Source organism: Pantherophis guttatus, chromosome 14 (genome assembly GCF_059756535.1).
Source record: "Pantherophis guttatus breed Tessera chromosome 14, ASM5975653v1, whole genome shotgun sequence".
NCBI lineage: Eukaryota > Metazoa > Chordata > Lepidosauria > Squamata > Colubridae > Pantherophis > Pantherophis guttatus.
Genome location: NC_142076.1, coordinates 4788017 through 4795593, shown reverse-complemented (window position 1 = coordinate 4795593; position 7577 = coordinate 4788017). Strand labels below are relative to the sequence as shown.

Sequence of the window (7577 nt, the reverse complement as noted above, 5' to 3'; positions counted from 1 at the left end):
TTATTGGAACCAGAAGCAACTAGAGAATTAAGATTGAGTTGTTTTTCGGATGCCGATTGGGCAGGGGATGTTAGATCTAGAAAAAGTACCTCGGGGTACATTGTATATCTAAATAGTAGCCCCGTGTATTGGTACTCTGGGAAGCAGAAGTTAATTGCAACCTCCACAGCGGAAGCTGAGTATGTGAGTTTGTCCAAAGCTTCCAATAACCTAGTTTGGTTTGATGATCTTCTGGTAAGCTTATGGAGGCAGCCCATGCAACCTATAAAAGTCTATGAGGATAACATGGCTGCCATTAACATATCGGAAGCCGATGCTGTAGGCCAGAGATCGCGCCATATTGATATACAAAACAAACATGTGAAGCAATTGGTGAAAATAGGTTTCATTAAGACTGTGTATTGTGAAACCAAGGAACAGGTAGCGGACGTGTTTACCAAACCGCTGCCCCGTGACCAACACCTCTATCTTCTGGGAAAAATGTCGATGGCTATGTGAATGTACTTACCATTGATGTATATATGTACCCAATGTAGAATGTATGTTTGTTAACCAGTCAAATAGCCGCAGAGAAGGGGATTGTCACGAGTGTTTCCAGGATTGCTGTGGCTATCTGCCTACTCACAAACAGTATGGTTTTAATCAAGCCATCTGCTGTTGCCAATTACCTGCAAGCCTTCCCCGCCCTAGTTAATTGCAGGTTGACTCCCTATATAAGCAAGGACCTTTTGCTTGCTACTCGGGCCTAGTCTGATCTAGGCCTAAATGCACAGCTCCTGCAGGAAGCTTGTGGCAACGCCGCAGATGGGAGAAGAATGCAGATAAGGACTCCAGACGCCGCTACAGAGAGACTCCCACGGATGCTTGCCTTTTGCTGTTTTGTAGCACGCAAGCTATCATCGGGACTGCTGTTGCTGGACCTTCTTCCCCCCACAAGCTTCAAGCAATGTTTGCTGTTTGAACTGTTTTTACTTCAGGTGACTTTCAGCTGTGAAGCTCGTGCTGCTCCCATTATGATTGCCTTGATGATGTATCGACGCCGAAGCTGCTTACCTTCATGCTAGCTTTATTCTTTTGTGAACTGTTTTGGTATTGTGGAGAGGGATCTAGGGAGATAGCCTTGTTTCACATACCCAGATAAGACTTTGTTTTTAATGTGTTTTCTTAAAGACATAGTGCTTTTTAAATGTTTTAAAGTAAATTATATTTTTACACAAGACGCCTCTGTCAGAATCATTTCAGTCTCAGTGTGTTTACTCATGAGCTGGTTCACGGTCCGGGGTACCCCTCAACCCCATTTCGTCACAAGAGAAAGCATTGGAATGTTGTAGCTACAGTAGTGGAACAGGAAACTACTAATCAGCACCCAATAAATGAAAGCCAGAAGGTAAGATATTATGTGGGTTTGGCCTGGGAAATAGTACTAGTATTAGCAACTATTTCTTCTATGCCATTCTTGATTCTCAAATCTTTAGTACTTTCTTTCTGGATTAGTGCAAGACAATCATTCCCTGTTAGGCCACAGGTAGATTTCTATGTGATGGTTTCACAAAGTGCATGATTAGAACAGTGTCAGGGCTCAGACAGATGCCCTAATTAAATCATGAGCCTCAAGCCAAGCTTCAAAAGGAATCCAGTTATTTATTAGAAGCTTCATGTCAGCACGTTCCCAAATAAAGCCAACTCTGACCCTATGTAATTTACTGCCCCAATCATGACCTTGTTCCCCCCCCCAGGGTGTGTCATCAATCACATTCACCAACAGAGCAATTTCGCGGGTTGTAGAGATCACTCCCCTCCAGCCGCTGTGGGTAACCCTGAGAGGCAGCCTTGAGAAAGTTATGTCTGGAATGTGCTCCTGTCTTTGGCTGCCATGCTGTTTTGTCGGTTTGCCATCCCCCTTGCGTATGGCAAATCAAGACCAGAGATGCTTTGGGAGTTGACACAATGTTTTATTCTCCAAGAAGTGCCACTGAAAAAAAAAAGGGAGCCGATATTTCAGGATGCAAAACCCAGGACTATTGCAGAGTTCATGAAATAAAATTGCATCCTCAACTCATTTTTGCCTCTTTCTAAACAAAAAACAAAAAACAGCTGCAGCTTATTGATTTCAAGCCTTTAAGTTCCCAAGAACTTTTTGTCATCCAAAATGGTTAAAATTTAAGAACAGGAAAAACCTGGTAAACCTTCTTAAATAGAGTAACATCTGGAATGTATATTTCCTAAACTGAATGGGGGGGCATATATCTATGTTTGTATGTTTCTTCTTCCCAGAAGGCTTGGGAACAGTTCCTCGTGTAACATGACACCTCTCTGCATCCAATAAGGCACAGTTTGCCTAAGAGCAGAGACTTCCAACTAAGAATGTAACTTGGAACTGGGGTAGTTCCCAGTTCAGCCATAATGCTCCTCCCTGCCCTTTGCTAGAAAGCATGCTGGAGTCTGGGACTGTTTAGCTTAGATTTAAAGTGGGAAAGATAATGATAATGGCACATGCAATTAAACACAGGATAACATAAAGGACCAGGAGTGAAATTTAAAATTTGTTACTACCAGTTCTGTGGGCGTGGCTTGGTGGTGGTGGCATAATGTGACTGGCTGGGTGTGGCCAACTTTAAAAAAAAACTTTTTTAAAGCATTTTTTTACAATCTATTCGGGTGAATAGATTGTAAAAAATGCTTTTAAAAGGTAAAAAAAGGCTCTAACGATCACAGCTGTGGCGCGCAATCGTCAGAGCCTTTTTTTTAAAAGCAGGAAGTAATGACACCCGGGTGGGTGGGCGGAGCCTCGGCCACCATCGCTACCTGTTCTCCAAACCCCCTGCCACAATCGCTACCGGATTGCCCGAACCGGGAGCATTTCACCCCTGTAAAGGGCCATAAATGCACAGGGATAGAAAAAGGGAGAGAGTGAGGACAAAGATATTTGTCACAAATGAAGGCAAATATACCTGTCCCAGGTACCAAAGGTGCTTTTTCAGGAGGCAACTGGACTTTCTTGTTTTTTCTTTTGAAGACGTTTCGCTTCTCATCCAAGAAGCTTCTTCAGCTCTGACAGGATACTGAGGAATGGAAGGATTTATGTTCCTTGCAGACAGCTGGTCATTTGCATCCTTTTAGAGGGTTGTTGAGGCTACTTGGAGGTTTATCTGAGTCCTCAGGGTCACCTGAGTAGTTCAAACGGTTCCTGTAGTCTGCAGTTGTCCTCAGGGTCATCTTCAAAAGAAAAAACAAGGAAGTCCAGTTGCCTCTTAAAAAAGCACCTTTGGGACAACCATGACCTGGATGACTGAGAATCTCTACAGACTTTTACCTGTCCCAGGATAATGTTGCAGGATCCAATCTGGGTCCATCACTAGAACGTCATCTAAGCATTTGGACTCGTGCTCACAGGGAACTTCTCTCTACCAGAATCAGGGGTGGGTTCTAAAATTTTTTACTACTGGTTCTGTGGGCGTGGCTTATTTTGTGGGCGTGGCTTGATGGTCATGTGACAATTATTTAGGATTTAGCAGAGGTACTGGTCTACCAGGCTTTTAACTGCTTGCAGAGCTGTACCGGTCTACTCATTTATTTTTGCAGGCACTGATCTACTCATGTATTTTTGCAGGCACCGGTCTACTCATTTGTTTTCTTTTAACACTGATCAGCTGTAGGGTGGCCCTTTGAAGCCCCGTGGCAAGAGTTTAAACAGTTTTTTTTCCCTCTAGCCATCAGCTGGGACTCAGGAGGCAGCAAAAGATTGGGGGTGGGGCCAAATAAAAGGTAAGAATAATGTGGGGGGTGGGGGGGCGGGGGGGGCGGGGGGGCAGAACCAATTCAGTGATGTCATATCGTCACCGCTACCGGCTCGGTGGAACCGGGCGAAACCCTCCACTGACCAGAATGCGTCCTTTGAGCTACTCTGTATGTTACCAGATTGCAAGAACATAAGCAAGTGGTCAGATGAGGAGACCCAAACTCATTGGTAGCTCCACATTGCAGTGAACAAGGACATACATTCTATTTCGTAGCTATTAAGATTGTTGGTTGAGCAGATGCAAAAACAGCCAGGGAAATGATTGAAGCCTGGGAAACGGGCCCTTTGTCAGTCAACAGCAGTGCTGATTTACCTCCAGCTTATCAAATACTTAGGAGCCAAAGACTTGGCAGCACAAGGAAACAACAGTCAATGACTTAATAGTCATCCATCAACACCCCAATCAACATCTAAAAGGCCACACACAACCAGGCACCACATAAATACAATGCATAGGATATCTCAAAGCACACATTCCAGTTGAGAGAAGTTCCCTGAGGATGGGCTCCAGCATGAATCCGAAAGCTCGGAAGATTAAACCCATAATCCCGGTAACCAACCCAGATTGGATCCTCCAAAGGTATTTTTCCTCTCTTGCAGAGTTAAAGTTAGGAATTGGCCGCTAAAATTAAATACAAGGACATTTGAGATCAGTTGCAAGTATCATCATCATCATCATCATCATCATCATCTTATTGGCCAGTTGTCACTAGACATTGCAATGTTGGAGAAGAATGAACGACTGAGGGAGCACCTTGTAACAATACAGTGAAGCTGTTGTGCCTTTTCTGACTGGCCTGTCATGTGATTCCCAAGAAGAGTTGCAGACGATGATGAGTTGCTAAGTCTGCCTCCTGGCGTCTCCAAACACCTTTGGTCACAGGTAGCACTGCAGGACTTCCAGACTATTCCTTGTTGCCAGGGGAGGGATTGAAAAATCTTAGCAACCAGTTCTCTGCCCAGTTGCTGGGTGGGCGTGGCCATGAAGTCATGGCCTACTTGGCTTCCTGCACCACGACGGGGGGGGGGGGGCATTTTCACACTCCCCAGGCTCTGGAGGCTTTTCTCGAGCCTCCAGGAGGGTAAAAACAGCCTCCCCTGGGCTCCGGAGGCCCTCTGGTGGCTGGAAACAAGCCAATTTCCAGACTTCCAGTACTTCCGGTAGGCCCATTTTTCACCCTCCCAGAGCTTCTGCATGGGCCCTGCACTTACCTTGCATCCAAAACAGGCTGCATGGAGATTTCTGGGAGGGGGTGGGAGGGGTCAGCCAGTCCTTGAAACTACCGGTTCGGCGAACCAGATTAAAATTAACATCCGGTTTTCCCGAACCGGTCCGAACCTGATGAATCCCACCCCTGCTTGTTACTCACTGTTTGATCCAAGGACCAGGGCTCCTCAGGAATACAAGGTCAAGATGGCAGGCTTCAGTCTCTGAGTTGCATCTGCCAACTTGCTCTTTGGGATCACCCTGTGGTGCCCCTCTCAAGGGGGCTCTTCCTGGGTGCTGAAGTTCCCCGCTTTTGGGGTTTGAACTGCGTTTAATTTGCCCGTAATAATCCAATCTTCTGCACAGCATGAGTAACCAGAAGATCTGGGCTGTTTGTTTAATTCCAAAAGGAATGATGAGTTACTTACAAGCCATTAGGGCTTTTGCCAAAATCTTAATTCAAACCGCCTGGTTTTTCCATATTTCCCCAACAACTCATCACTTTTTATTGATTTGCCTTTAAAAGGGGTTTTGGCTTACTTAATGGGAAATCATCCCGTTCATTAATTCCTAGGAAAAAAGACAGAAACCATGGGGGGAGGGAAGCAAAACCCTGGACTTACGAAACCTAAGTGGTGGCTCTGGCTCTAAAGTTACACACACACACACACACACACACGCACGCGCGCACACACACACACGCACACACACACACAAATGGCAGGTTCAAAAAACATCTGTTAAGGTTATATAGGGAAAGAAAACGATGGTAAACCAAACCATTTCTGCCATCAGCTTGAAGACAGTATTCAAGATGTAAGTTTATTAATGATTTGCCCAGGCCTTTTCCAAGGGGAAAAAGAGAAAGGGGTTTTATATCAACAGTGGCAGACTTGATACAAAAACCTCAGCTCTCAGGCCACTTACTGTCAGGGTTCCAAGTAATACACCCATAACGAACAGAACTCCGAGGCAGGTAGATTCCTCAAAGAACAGCTTTATTGGATGTATCATATTGGCACAGGCGGGTAAAAACCGACTCTGAAGGTTCCTGCAGTTTTCACCTAATTAAAAGTAAATGTTTTCTTCCTTCTCCAAACAATCACTCACATGGTCCAATCAAGGGCCGTCCGGTTGCCTGGTAACTTCACTCCTCCCCTCTCCAACCACCTGTGGGAATGTCCTTGGTTCCCAGGAAAACATATTTTGTTTTGGCTACAAAACCCCAGCTATGTCTATTCTCCCCTCCTGATCCCTCGGCTCCAATGTGGTAACACTGAAGCATCCAAATGGCCTTGGTCAGGTCAGCTTCAGGGTTGACACTTATTGCTTTGCTGAAATCCCATCTGAAGCAGGGGTGAAATCCAGCAGGTTCTGACAGGTTCTGGAGAATCAGTAGCAGAAATTTTAAGCAGTTCAGAGAACCAGCAAATACCACCTCTGGCTAGCCCCAGAGTGGGGTCGGAATGGAGATTTTGCAATATCCTTCCCCCTGGAGTGGGGTAGGAATGGAGATTTTGCACTATCCTTCCCCTGCCACGCCCACCAAGCCACACCCAAAGAACCAGTAGTAAAAAAATTTGGATTTCACCACTGATCTGAAGCCTTCACTTATGTTAGCATGAGAAGCTCGGCCTTCCATTCCTTGTGGGAGAAGCCAGTTTTCCCTTCTGCTTTGCTCTGGAAAAACCACAGGGAAGGGTCAGTTCCTTTATATTGAGGGGGGGAGACTTGCAATGGATGCAGGAAAAACTGCAGGAAGGAGTTAAAACAGACGATGGTTGCACCTGGGCAATTAAAGCCCCACCTTTTAGCGTGTGTGCTTTATTTGAAACAGATGAAAAGAAGGGAGAGGGTTGACTGCACCGTATCCAGCTTCCAGCTTCACTTTGTGCCCTCTGCAGACATCCCATCCCTGAAGGAAGGGCCTAAAGATGTCCCCGAGGCTGTGAGACCCCAACCTTGAAAGCACTTCATGTAAAAAATGGAACATTTTCTTTCTGATTCTTTTCAATCTGCTTTCGTCTTGTCTACATAGAAACTCAGAATGGGCAGCCGCCAGCAACTGAGCTAGATCAGAACAAAAGATCTGCATGCTGAAAGCAAACCCTACAGAGGCTAGATGCACATTTATGTCATTAGAACAGTACTTAGAAGCTGGTTGCAGCTTGGGTTGAGGGGCAAGAAAGAGTCTAGGTGGTATAGCTCATGCGAAGAACACCTGAACAGCATGGCATTTGTAGAAAGTCAGCACCAGGGGTGGGTTCTACTTATCTTTACTACCGGTTCGCAATGGGATCGCGCGTGTGAGTGCTTTGCTTGTGCACGTGCCTCGCTTCTGCGCATGCGCAGATCGCCGATGACGACATCCGGGGCAGTGGGTGGAGCCTCGCGCCGGTTTTACTACCAGTTCTTGGGAACCGGTCTGAACCGGGGGCAACCCACCCATCCTCCTAGAGAATGAAATATTTGGGGGAATATTAAAAAAGGCAGGATAGAATATTTCCCCTAAAAGAGAAATGGGGGAGAAAAAAATCTTAAAACTAGCCCCAGTCTCCCTGCCCCAAGCCG

The 7577-nt window shown here is 45.8% G+C and overlaps 1 long non-coding RNA gene across 1 annotated transcript; it reads right to left on the bottom strand.

Annotated features, from left to right (window-relative positions):
• Positions 1–1645: 1645 nt before the first annotated feature.
• LOC148112088 (uncharacterized) lies at positions 1646–5370 on the bottom strand. The gene is made up of 3 exons (XR_015729874.1): positions 5170–5370; positions 2952–3216; positions 1646–1972 (listed from the first exon to the last, which is right to left on the bottom strand). It is a non-coding gene; the product is annotated as an uncharacterized LOC148112088 (long non-coding RNA).
• Positions 5371–7577: the final 2207 nt, after the last annotated feature.